We start from the raw sequence: 14,427 nt of genomic DNA on the forward strand, positions 1-14,427 counted from the left end.
CCACCCTGACCAGGCGGGCTTCATTCCAACCCGATCTACTGCCCTCAACCTGAGGCGGCTCTTTAACGTTATGGCACAGTTAGACCCGGATGCCAAGGCGGCTGTGGTCGCACTAGATGCCGAAAAGGCGTTTGATTCAGTGTCCTGGACCTACCTCTTCCTGGTGTTGGAGCGGTTTGGCCTGGGTCACTACTACAGCAACTGTGTGCGTTTATTGTACACACGGCCGACAGCCAGGGTCTTGACTAACGCCACTCTTTCCCCCGCTTTCCGCCTATACAGGGGGACTAGACAGGGATGCCCCTTTTCACCCATACTTTTTGCTCTAACTATTGAACCAATGGCGGAATACATACGCCAGCACCACGCACATAGAGGGCTTAGGATGTCTGGGCCTCAGATTATCTCGCTTTATGCGGACGATACCCTGCTGTACGTTCGGGACCCCATTGAGAACGTAAAACACATCATGGCAGACATACAGGAATTCTCTGAACATTCTGGATACAGAATCAATGTGCCCAAGTCCGAAATATTCCCCCTTACGGACAGCACAGGGGACCTGGCTGGTATAGAGGGTTTTCGTTTTGCCCCTTCCACGGTGGGGTACCTAGGCATACTAGTGGCTAGGAATAAGGACCTGCTATACGCACACAACCATGGGGAATTGCTGTCAACTCTGGTGACTAAACTTCAGATGTGGGCTAACCTACCACTATCTTTATATGGGAAGGTGGCGTTGCTGAAGATGGTGGTTCTCCCCAAGCTTCTTTATTATTTCAATAATATCCCGCTCTGGCCTGGTAAACCTTTCTTTGTTAAACTTAAATCTCTTGCTTCCTCGTTCATCTGGAATGGCAAAACAGCTAGGATGGGTTGGGATAAAATGGTGGAACCGTTTGTTAAGGGTGGCATCGCTGCACCGGACTTTGAGTTATATTACCTATGTGCACAAGCACAATATGTAAAACACTGGTTTGATCCTGAGGACACAGCCCCACACATACTTATTGAAAAACACTCGGTCCGCCCAAACGACATACGTTCAGTCCTCCTTAACCCGTGCTATGGTGGCATATGCCCATTTGACCCAGTGTATACAACCACTCAAGCTTGGACCAAGATATATAAAAGAATCGGCGTGGAATCCCCCTACGACCCGGAGGTCCCCTTATGGGACTTTCCTGGCATCTCCCCCACATTTGATCGGGCCCTTCAGCAATCCTGGGATCCTAACAAACTTTTTACACTGGGCGATATGTTCCCTGACGGGGTGTTCTGTGATCTCACAGATTTCATTGCAGTGGTGGGCAGGGGTCAACTTAAACACCTACAATACTATAGAATGAGGGCGGCTTTTTTGGCGAGATGGCCAACGTTCCCACAAGAACCCCAACCCCACGAATGTATTAGGTCAATGGTGTCCACGGACAGCTGTGGCAAGGGGGTCTCCATGTTATACACCCTGGTTCAGGCCCACTCCCCGTCACGTAACACGGCGAGAGAGGTCTGGGAACGGGACACGGACACCCAGATAGACGAGGTCCGCTGGGCCCGGTACTGCCAACTAACCCGATCGGTGTCTATGAACTCTGGGCTACGACTAATCCAATTCAAAGTACTGAACCAACTCCACTACTCCCCCTCCAGGGTAGCTAAATTTGTGAATACTTGCACGGGTGCCTGCCCTAAATGCGACTCCCCTAACGCAGGACCTTATCACATGTACTGGATGTGTCCCAGGGTTGTTGAATTCTGGAGGGAGGTGGCGATGCTCCTTGAAGACATCACAGCCATTCCGGCAGACCTCTCACCCCTGAGATACCTTTTGGGCGACATAGGGAAGGTAAAGGAAACTACGAGGAGGTTATTCAATATATCATGCATCATTGCAAAGCGTTGTATCCTTAAATGCTGGAAATCCCCCACTGCCCCAACTAGGGCCTCCTTCTTGAAGGAACTCTGTATGGTAAATGACGATGAGGAATTATTTATACTGTCAGTGCCATCACCCACTCGCCCCAAGGACATCTGGCCATTGCTGCGCTTCTACCTGTGCGACCTGGACTCGGACTCAGATATAGCATCTGAACACACACCCTGATTTGTGATATATACCAATCTTGCAAGTGCTATTTTTGTACTTATAATATGGATGCTGTGTCGGCTTATTTCTGTATGCTCCTTTTCTGTGTGTTAATAGAACTGTACAAATTACTGTCATGCTTATGAACTGCTCTCTTAATAAAAATATGTTTAAAAAAAAAAGATATTGCTAGAGCATTTTTGTCTGTTGGATCATTGAAGCCAATGTTAAAGTCTCCTAACAATAGTACTTGTGAAGATCCTTTGAAATTGTTTGAGAGAATACTCGAAATGTCCTCTTCAAATGAGCCAATGGGTCCAGGAGGTCTATATACTAGATAGATCATTAGGGTGCTAGAGTGAGAGATTGTTACTTTGGCTGTGAGAATTCCACAAGATGTAACTGAAGGAGAGGGAGCTAATCTGATTGCTAGGTTCGATTTAGCGATAAGGACGATGACGCCTCCTCTAGCGTCAGTTCTGTCTACTCTGAGAATTTGGATATTTTCAGGGACTGCTAAAGCAAGAGCTGGACCAGCTGCTGCATGTAGCCATAACTCTGTGAAAGTTACGATGTCTAAATTATTCATAGTATTAGGTCAGCTATTTCCGAGGCATGCGGTACCCGCTGAGTTTACTTGTGTTGTGTGACCTGTGAGACAGGCATGTTATCAAAAGAGACACAGACTCAAAGGATACGTTTTCAAACTTTTATTTCTAAAAGGTCTTGGGTTGGTGTAATGACTAACTGGCCCTAACACTAAAGGGATGGTTCCCTTAACTGATGTTCCTAAGGGCCGTTGAAGTCTAGAAGTCCAATACAAAAATCATTATGTGTCTACACCTATGCTTGCCCTTGCTCTTTGACAAATATGTGTTAGGAAATCTTTCAAAAGCAAAAGGTGGCAGCTTAACACAAATAGGAAACCAGGCTTTGTTTCAGGTCTCCTCACTGATGTTAGGTTGGACAGCTTCAAAAGGATGTGTTCAATCAAAAGGGACTTTTCATAGGACCTTCTCCATAGTTCAAACAATATCAATGTCTTTAATGTCTTGGGGTTCCCTTGCCCAAACTTCAGTTCCTTCAATAACACAAAATAGTCCAGCTTCCACGTTGGTAGGCCTCTCAGTGTCTCTTCTGCAAGCTTAGGCCTCTTTCCAGTTGATACACAAGTACACTTCTTGGGCCTCTCAGAGTTCCCATCCCCAAGCTTAGGCCTCTTTCCAGTTCAAACACAAATAAACTTCGTGGGCCTCTCAGGGTTCACTTCCCCAAGCTTAGGCCCCTCTTGAGCTTGAAAGAAAACACTAGTTCAGTTTGTCAGGATGTAAAGTTCTCTGAAAGGGCTAGCATCAGAGGCTTTCGAAGTGGCAGGTTATGTTCTCCTCCTAAGCCTGACCACTCCGAGCCTTAATTCCTCTCTTGGATTTTCCTGCTGTTGACTTTCCTTCTTGTGCCCACTGGAAACTTTATTTTCCTTTCCTGCAAACTTGCACTCTCCTCTTCAGGCCCACTGGCACCTTTCTTTTCTTCTCTCGCACACCTGTGCTATCTTTACCTCTTCATGCCCACTGACACCTTCCTCCTTACTTTTCCATTCACACTTGCACTTTCTCAACGTTTTGGTGCCCATTGGCTCCTTTTCCACTCTGCCGGGTCGCTTGCGGCACCCTTCTATCTCTTTTCGAGTCATTCATGCCCTCTTTAATATAGTCCATTTCCTTTGCGTCTCTTTTCACGCTCTGCTTTCCAACTTTCTCTTACTTTCTCTCAATCTTGTTACTTTTCTCTCAATCTGCTTTCTTTACTCGTTTCCTTTTCTTTCCTCTTGTCTGCTCTGTCCTACTTCATACATTTTTTCTGCGCGCTCTGCTTCGGTCAGTCGCATGCTCCCGACTCTCTTTCAATCTCTCTCTCTCTACGAGACTCATCGGGGAGCAGCGTAGTAACACGCGGTTCCTCCTGTTTGTACAGGCCTGAGGTCAGGGTTTCACTGCCTGCACCTCAGACACCCTTGGCGCCGGCACAGGTCCCAAGGGAATGCAGCCTGCATGACACTTCGCTCCGACTCTCTGGAGACACGGCTAACTGTAATTCATGCTCTTTAATTTGTCAATGAATCACTTAGAGATACAGAGAGGAGATAGAGCAGGAATATTGATATATAGTCTTACTTGGAAATCATGGAACAGAGCTAAATCTAAAAATATTAATCTTCATCATGTGTCAAGAAAAAATGTTCCTACTTGTTTGGTAAATTGAACTAACTGTAGCCTTGTTAAAGAGGAGGAAGAAGAAGTACAGAATATGATGTCTTGTTCTGAAGATGAACCAACAAAGTCTGAAAAGAATGTTTGTACCAACCTTAAGCTCCTGAATAATGACTAATAAGATTATTCAATGAGCTCAGAGAACATTAATAATTGCAGACCAAACATTATCAGTAACCAATCCTGTAAAGAGAATAAAGGACGATCCAATATCTAATAGTATTTTTTTCCTTCAGCCAAAGTCCTACAAGGAAGTACCTGCAAGTCTAAATACATCTCACGGAAAAGTGATAGAAGATCAGAGGAATCTTAATACCTCATATTTCAGGGATTTGATTTAACAGAAAACAATGCTTCTAAGAAATTGGGATGGCAGCGTACTTCACAACCTCCATCCATTTTTAATGAAAGACAGGAGGAGGTAAATTGTGAAATTTCCAGTAAAAGAAAAATCTCAAAGAGGCAGAGCTAAATGTGGCCCTTGTTAAACCCATCCCACTGTCAGCCTGGTGACAGAGAAATGAGAGGTGTACATTACTTCCCGGCCCCTCGTTCCAATAGTTGATGTATTGCAGGTGTGAGAAGCGTTACTCCCTCAGGCAATCATTCAACCATACCCAGATGTTAGTATTGAAGAGATACAGCTGTCATCAATCGGACAAGTCGACTGACCAAAGCTTGGAAAATGCTGATGAAGTCACGACTGACATCACACCGTTGATACTTTAGACATGAAGCATAAAGACATCCATGCACAAAGTTACGCAGACATTTAGCTTTTTTGCCAGTAGACTCAAAGCAAATGCAAATGACTCACATAGTAAGAGGACTGACACACGTATACATTTTCGCTATGTGGAAACAGCAAGATGCATAACGATACATATGAACGGCTTGCTGACGCTTAACCGCAACTAATATAGGACGCAATGCGAATACAGATGGAAGCCAAAGGTACATTGGAGTGAACCGGGAAGAGCAAGACGAACTTCAGAATACAGCCAAAGGCCGACAGGCTGATCTTTCTGAAGCATGCTGTCATGATTCACCGCTGCAGCCGTGGGCTTGTCGCTTCATCTCTATGGAGACAGTGGCAGCGCTTTCCACATTCTCATGGAGTTTCGCATTGCGTCATCACACTAAACAGCATGATGACATGAAATGATATGATAGGTTATTTATAACGCTCTAAATACCTAGAGATTTCTAAGTGCATACCTGGGGATCTAACTTGTGGTGCTCCGTGTTGTCTTGCTTCCAAGGCAAGCAGGTTGCCCCTGAGCTATCCTCCCGAGATGACGTCATCCACCCGGAAACCTGGAAGAGACGGCATATATATATCTGCATGAAACTCCTGGTCGATTTTGCGTAGCAATAGCTCCCATATTGCATTCACTCTGCCCTCCTGTTACCTTGCTTGTGTTCCCTTCTCCTTGATTCTTCCTTCTTCTGTTTTCTTACCTGCTCCTGTTGCTCCCTCAATCCTTCTCTGTACTTATGGACTCTTGGTTTGCTGCCTTCCATTCTGCCGGTGTATCCTTCCTGCTGCTCCAGTTGCTCCTCTGTGTACAACTCGACTTCCGGACTTCAGTCTTTTCCGGCAAGCAGTTTTTTTCCCCAACTTGGGCATTTTCCCGTGTTCTGGGCAGGGCTGAGAACCAATATTTATTCTCTGGGTCACTGTGGCTGCCCAGGGGACAAGACACCCTAATCAACACGAAATCACGTCCTCTGGTACGAAGGTAAGATGTGATCTTGACAATTTGTAACGCCTTGAAAGCCAAGAACAAAAATGTATCAATTACACAAGTTGATCAATATTGTCCAGGGGTTGACCGCTGAGATGCAGCAGGTCAAAGCTGAAAATGCTTATCTCCACCAGGCCTTGATGGCTTTGAAACCCACTCTCAGTCACACCTTATCTGTTCAAACACCATCTGACTTTGAGTGCTCTTTCTTGAGCTACATATTTGGCTGTTGCCAGAGTTCTTTTATAGTGGCCTTCAGTGGGATGTCTGATCACCCTAAACTAAGCTACACCACTCAGGAAATATTGTTGGATTTCGTACAAGGATCCATGGACACTTTGACCTATACAACCAAGCTCCAGCAGATATCTCAGACTGCGCGATGGCCAGAAGATCCTTTGAGGACTTGATAAAGTTGATCAGTGCTCTGTAATTGTCCTTCTCCAGCATAAAAAGAACCAGAAACATCTGAGCCCATGCAAATAGGTGCCTGCCTGAGGTCCACATCCAAAGAAAGGACTTGCCGCAGAATAGGGGTCTTTGTATGTATTGTGGTTTTGCTGATCATCTGTTGCGTGCCTGTCCACTCGCACCACCTCGATGACAGGGAAATGAATCCTCCCATCCTTAAAGGGGATTCAGGAGCGGGAGCAAAGCCGAAATCCCTTGCATGTTACCAGACTCACACCTAGACATACTTCCACCTTGCTTATTCCTAAAGTGATGGTTAGTTTGCAGGAAGTAGGAGGCATTGCAACTACTGCCTTGGTAGATTCCGGGGCAGCCAGAATCTTTATGGACATCACTTGGGCTGGCACACATCATGTACCACTTTTTCAAAAAGGGGTTCCCTTGCCTATGAAAGAGTTTGACGATTGTCCTCTGGAAGGAGGACCTATAACCACCAATACCATTCACCTGTAGTTACACATTCAACATCATCATGAACCTTTATCCTTTGATCTGATTCAAACAACCAGTTATCCGATCATACTTGGTATGCCTTGGTTAGAGGGGCATACTCCTTATATAAACTGGAAGGCTCAAACCCTTTATTTGGGCTCAGAACATTTTGTATCCTCTTGCCTTTTGGCAGACATGGCGGTCATACAGTTCACCACACTCTCTTCTGAGGATGCTCCTATCTCCTCTGTTAATTGCTTGATACCCAGAAATTCACATCCGTTTTTGTCAATGATACCGTCAAACAATTGCCACCTTATCAACCTGAGGATTGTGCTATTGAGCTATTATCCTTTACTGAGGTCCCTTTCAACCAGATGTTCATCCTGTCACTGAATGCAAAAGAGGCACTTGGAGTATATCTACAGGAGAACCTAGCAAATGGCCTAATTACAGAATCTAAATCCTCGGCAGGTGCTTCACTCTTTTTTGTGGCTAAGAAGGATGCTAGTGAACCTCAGCCTACCAGGGTTTAAATAACATTTCAAATAAGGACAAATACCCTCTTCCCTTGATACCCGATTTACTGGAAGCAGTAAGAGTGCTAAGATTTTCACCAAACTCGACCTAAGAGGGGCTTATCATCTGATCAGAATCAAGGAAGGCGATGAGTGGAAGACTGCCATCCGTACTCCCTTTGGTCCTTTTCATTATTGCATAATGCTATTTGGTTTGGCTAGTGCCTCTGCCGTATTCCAGAGGTTTGTCCATGTTCTCTTCTCTGATCTACTGCTTCATTCTGTAGTTGTCTACCTCAACGATATTCTTGTTTTCTCACACTCCAAACATGAGCATCAGTACCATGCTAAAGAAGTCCTTTGCCGGTTACAGGCCAACCACTTAAAAGCCAAACCGGAGAAATGTGTCTTTGGTGTGTCTGAAGTTGCCTATTTGTGATAGATAGATCCTTTCAGACACAGAAATTTCTATGGATTCTGCAAAGTCAAGACTGTTCTTTCATGGGGGGCACCCTGGTCGGTGAAGGATGTTCAACGCTTCTTAGGCTTGGCAAATTTGTACCGTACATTTGTGCAATCCTTCTCCCAGATAGTTTTGCCTAGAAAATCCTTATTGAAGAAGAATCTCCAATTTCAATGGTCTAAAGAAGCTGATAAGGCCTTCCAGCTGGTTCTACATTCTATGACAGCTCCTGTTTTGTGTCAGCCAGATCCCACAAAGGAGTTTGTCCTGGAGACTGTTGCCTCTGACCATGCCATCGGCACAGTTCTCAAGCAAAAACAACTAGATGGTTTTGACCACCCTTTGGCATATTATTCCAAGACCTTATCTTCAGCCATAAAAAGAACTGCTGGCTACAAAAGCAACTTGTCAAGAATGGCATCTTCTTCTCTTAGGGGCTCAGCGTTCTACAGTGGGTCGACCCTACCATTGCAACTTGCAATACCTACAAGATTTTGAATGTTGAAACAGTCAGATTAGACAAGCTGATTTCTTTAAACATTATGACTTTGTACTCATATTCTGGGCTCTCAGAACATTGTTGCTGATGCCCTATCTAAATGTTTATGGTCTGCTACTGATGAACCGGGAGAAAAAACCAAAATGTATCCCCCAAACACATTTGTCGCCATTGTCGACACCTTTCTTCAGCATCTCAAAGAAGCCATAGCCAGTCTCTCTGATGATGATGACAATGGTAAATGGACGTTACACAAGGTTTATTGTTCCATGAAACATGCCTATATTTACCTACCACTGCTTTACAACTGCAGAGCCTCCAATTGTGCCATACCTCAAAAGTTGCTGGGCATCGTGGAATAAGATCAACCAAAGAACTGGTAAAGAGATACTTCTGTTGGCCATCCCTTGAAAAAGACATGGAAAGGTTGGTCAAGACTTGTTCCGTATGTGCTCAGTCTAAATACAATCATAGGAGACCTATTGAAGAACGTACCCAGCCTGACCTTCCTGAGATTCCATGTGACACCGTCTCCACAGATTACATTGTGCACTCACTTCCTTCCCAAGGATCTACTGTGATAATGGTAACAATTGATGTGTTTTCCAAATTGGTTCATGTCAGCCCTTTCAAGTAAATGCATACCGCCCCCAAAATGAGCAATTTGTTTCTTTCTGACATCTTTTGCCTACATGCAATACCTTACAACATCATCTTAGATTGTGGACTGCAATATACTTCCAGGTTTTGGTCTGCATTCTGTACGTCTTTGTGTGTTCATTAATTACTTTCCTCTAGATACCAGCCAAAGACTAATGGTCAAACAGAGTGGACCAATCAGACCATCGAGCAATATCTCAGATGATTTTCCTCTGCAGCCTGTGATAACCGGGCAACATTTCTACCAATTGCTGAATTCTCATATAATAATTCCCTTCTTTGCGCATTAATCCATATCTCTGCACCTATGGATATCATCCTAGATCGTTACCTGTACCCAGAAAACACAGTACCAACTGACCCACTGTGGAACAAAAAGTTCAGTCTCTGAGACAGATTCATGATGATGCTTTAATCAATCTACAGAAATCCTGCACTTCAGCTAAAAGGTTTGCTGACAAAAAACACTCTGCGGTACCAGACTATAAGCTGGGTGATATGGTCTGGTTGTCTTCTCGTCTTTTACCATCTCAACTGATACCTTCCAAGTTTTCTCCTAGGTACTATGGACCATTCAAGATTACTCAAATCTTCAATCCTGTGGCATATAGGTTAGAATTACTTTCCACTTGGAAGCAGATGCATCCAGTGGTCCACTGTTCTTTATTAAAACTATATGTTGCTGATCTTGACCTACATGGGACCAGAAGACCAGCTCTACCTATCCTCCCTGATTCGTCCTTGGAGTACGGAATAGACGGTATTTGGGATTCACAGTATTTTCGTGGATTCCTGCAATATCTGGTTAAATGGAAGAGCTGACCATTGAGTGAAAGGACTTGGGAACCCATGGCACACATCAATGCCCTTCTGCTCCTGCAGTGAATTCATCATTCATTCCCCTGGAAACCTGGTGGAAAATGATCTGGACAGGGTCATGATGTCATGATTCACCGTCGCATCCCCAGGCTTGCCGCTTGGTCTCCTTGGACACGCTGGCGACACTTTCCGCATTCTCGCTGAGTTCCGCGATGTGTCATGCTACGCAGCGTGATGACATCATTGTGATGCTAGAAATGCATTGGAGGGAACGGGCCTCCATGACCTTGTCCAGTACTCACTCACCATGTGTGTTCTGTGTTGTTTTCTAACCAAGAGTGCACTGGGATCCCTGGCAGTGCATCCCTTGCTCTGTTTAGTTGTGGTGAACAGAGACCCTTGGGATACCCTTATGGCACCCACGGGTGGGAGTACAACCCTGTAGCCCTAGTGTATGTTTTTGGGAACCTGTGTGTTGCCCACAGAGCAGGGTACGGGCTGAGCAGCTCCATGCTGAATGTGAAAGGAGCTCTGCCTATCCTCCATTTTGGGACACCCACACCCTGCCATAGGAATCAGTGGATTCCTGATAGAAGGCAAGATGGCCCATGGGGCCTTTTGGTTTCTATTGCCTGTTATCTTGTTTTCCCAAAGTCCTGGGAAGCCCTGTCTCTATCCCTTCCCCTGACTGGCTGTTGGGTGGAAGAACCATATATGATATTGTGGGGAAGTCCACACCAGATTGGCTGGAGCCTTCCCAGTGACTGTATGTTGTGGGTGCAACCTTAGAGTGGGACGGGGGTGAGTAGAGTGTGTGACCAATATGCATTCTGTGTTGTGGGTGTCTGTTTTCTGTATGTGTGATGCAATGAATGAGACATCCCTGCCTGAAACTGAGATGCATGGAGTGTGGTGTGCTGAAAGGCTTGGTGCTTGCCCCATCCACATTCCTTGAATGAGTGTCTGGGTGGAAGTGAATAGCCTGAATGCATGTGAGCCTGATTGGCTACCTGCCTGCATGAATATCCTTCTGTCTAATTGGCTGAATGATCCTGGCTTCGCCAGATTGAATGAGGAACAGATCTATATCTGAGGACCTCTCACTTACCACTTTGTTTAGAAGATGAAATTGAAACTTGAAGCTCATCCTTGAAGTCCAGCTGGAAGAGGAAGATTGCTGCTGCATTTCCTTCAACAAAATCTAAAAGCTGTTGAGTCTGTCGAGGACTGATCCAAGATAGGACCTGCCTAGGAGACCTTGCCCGATTTCGGAGGGACCATCATGCAAAACCTGCTGCTCTTCATCAAAGTACCCTGAAAGCCAGTCCCGAAAGGATGTCGACCGAAGAAGGGGTACGCCGGGAAGCCTGAAGAGAACCACCGGGACATCGAGACCATCAAAGTTCATTGCTGTCAACCGAGGTTCAGAAGATTTCCGTTACTGCTGGAAGCCAGTCAAGTGGTGTCACCCAGAAGCGGGAACAGCTTGACGCCATGCTGCTCGACGACCGAAGCCACGAGCGCTCCACTTTTGTCTAAGAACACTTGACGAAGGGCTCTCTTGCCATCACTGCCGATGACTTTATCCCGCCAGAGAAAGTTGAGGTTGCCGGCTACCGAGGAATGTCCGCTGGTGGGCCGGTCACCCAAAGCCGGCAAAGTTCTCCTGAGGACACTGACGGAGTGAACATCTGAGGTCCAGCCCGTGGTCGAGTCCCGATCGCTGATCCTATCCCGAGGTACGTGCTGTGGCTGCAGCACCAGCAGGCCGGAGGACCAATGAAGCAATTCTAGAATCTAGATGCCTGCTGCTGGGCCCTCATCCATTACAGAGTCTTCTTTGCAGCACCAAACACTTTGCATCGAGGTGGGCTGCATGCCTCATCTTCCCAGGACTTTATCGAACAATTGTCGAAGAGCACCACGATTGAAGCTGCTGTCTCGACGCCAGTGTTCAAATTTTATTCGAGGAATCTCAACTCCCTGGGGCTCCTGCTTTAAAGGGAGTCCACCCTCAAGGGATCCATCTATGAACCGTTGAAGAAACTCTCTATTTCAGGTACATTGGGGTGGTTGAACTTTTTGGACCAGGAAGCAAGACTTCTTAAACATTAATGGACTGGGCTTGTTAAAACTTTTATTACAGGTTGCCCAAAAATTATACCATTGTTTAACCTAACCTGCTTTCCTTCCTATGATCTATGTTGATACACGTTGCTGCATGATTTGTATGCTACATAATTACTGATAGCGGTTGATGTACCAGGGTACAAAGTGTGGTATTGGTTTATGTATATGTGTCTGAACCTTATTTTTATATAAAGAACTGTGTTAGCACATAAAATAGTGTGTGGACATTCCTTTGTGGGGGCTTGGGGACTCAATTGTACTTAAGAACCAGACTGCATCACCTTCAGAGAGCTTAAGAAGGTGATACAGGCATGCTGCAGGTATGCTGTGCTCGCGAGTACCTTTCATTCCGCCAGGGCAGACCTGGCGGAATGAAAGGCACCCACGGCACAACTCAGAGTTTGCCAGTCTGGTAACAAGGGTACCAGCAAGCCTACCGGTACCATTGTTACCGGACCGGCAACCTCGTAATGAGGCCATTGTCCTTTGGCTGAGTCTTCCGCTCTCGGGGCAGGGGAATCCCAGGGCCCAGTTCCTCTTGCACGTAAACGGGGAGACTGATAATAGTTCCCTTGCCACTCTATTACAAGTGGTAGCATCGGACGGTTGCTAAGACTAATCGGTATTAAGACCGTAGTTTTCCTGCTGCATGCCCCAAGGGATGCATCGTGAGCTGCGAGGACCGGATTGAAAGTCACGCGTGGACACTGATAAGGTTGCCAGGAGCTGCCTTGGAGAAATTCCTGCCATCTCCCCGTGGAATGCCAAGCAGACCGGATGGCAGAGTGGCAGATTGTGGAAGAGGCTGTGCCTGAGGGGCTTCAGCGGATCCATGGAGTGTAAGTATAGATTCAGCCATATATGAAATATTGGGGAGGGGAAAGTGATGTTTGTTGTTTCTTTTTGTGTTATTGTCAAGGATCCCTGTTTCCAAGCGTGTTGGCTAGGTTACAGATGATAAAAGACAATACAAAGTGTACCTGTTCCCTAGGAGCTAGCTTGGTTTGGTGATGAAAAATAAGAAAAGAGACAATTAAAAAAGTAGACCTGGTTTCAAGACAGTTACGCTTGGTTTAGGGATGATTTATGTACATATCCCACTCTCTAGGCACTAGCATAGCTTGCTTAGGTCACAGAAGGTGGTTTCTTAGTTTATCTCATTGAGATGTATTCCTATATGCTGTGGTATAGAAGAAGCACCACATGATTTTGGTCTTCCCTGTGATTTGAGAGGCAGGAAGACGCCTGTGTGTTATGTCATTTGTGTTGTGTCTTGGGGTGTCGTAATCATTGCTAGTGTATTCGAAGTATTGGGATTCTTCTCATGAGCTCGTGACATACTGCATATGGTTGTTGAATACGACTTGGTGCATTTATGTGGGAGAGAAGGCCCACACTAAGGGCACAGATGTGATGGTGAGAGAAAGCAGGAAAGGAGAGAGAGAGAGAGAGAAAGAGTGAGAGAGAGAGAGAGAGAGGGAGAGAGAGAGGGAGAGAGAGAGAAGGGAAGTGTTTAAAAACAGAAGATGATGGGTTAAAATGATGTTTAGATTATCGAGGAGTGTTATGCCATTTGGGCGCGGCTTGAGGAGTACGTGAAGAAATTATGGTTTGGACTTTAAGAGCATAGAATACAGTGTGGGCGGTGCATGGATCATGATCTTATTGATGGTGGTGAGCTAGAGAGGTTGGTAGAATGGTTTGAGAATTGTCACGGTTTCGCAGAATTTAACTGAAAATCGAGGATAACTGTGAAATATACAAATTGCCAAGGTATTCAAACTTGTCAAAAATCTTGATTTGAGGTCAAGTACGTATCGGCAGCCAGAAAGTGACGTGCCACAATGGGGGATACACTTTTTCAACATTTCAGCAAGTCCCTTCCACGCTATCAAGACAAAATACGCAAGTATATACAGATGGAAGAATGGCAAAGCCATGGCCCCAGGAGGGGAGTCTTTCTAAATATGTGCTGCAACACATGAGCACGTGTCTACATTTTGCCTATAAAGGAAAGAAATTGAGCAACAGATTAGCTATATTGGAGCTATGGAAAATGTTTCAGGATGGGGTTGACGACCAACCCAAAAAAAGTGGATGCTGAGCCAAAGCGATGCAAGATGCACATCACCCACGGACCCCCGTCCTCAAATGACAGACCCCACCACAAAAAGCCAAGGATTTTACCCCTTGAAGGAAGTAAAATCATCAGCAGGATATACACACCCTGTTTATGCACCACCCATGTATAGCAGCAAAGACACCCTAGCGGCATGAAGCAGGCAAATAAGAGAATACAGGCTATAAATGAATGCAAGGAGCACACGACCT

Source organism: Ambystoma mexicanum, chromosome 6p (assembly GCF_040938575.1).
Source record: "Ambystoma mexicanum isolate Mex_15411 chromosome 6p, UKY_AmexF1_1, whole genome shotgun sequence".
Classification (NCBI taxonomy): Eukaryota; Metazoa; Chordata; class Amphibia; order Caudata; family Ambystomatidae; genus Ambystoma; species Ambystoma mexicanum.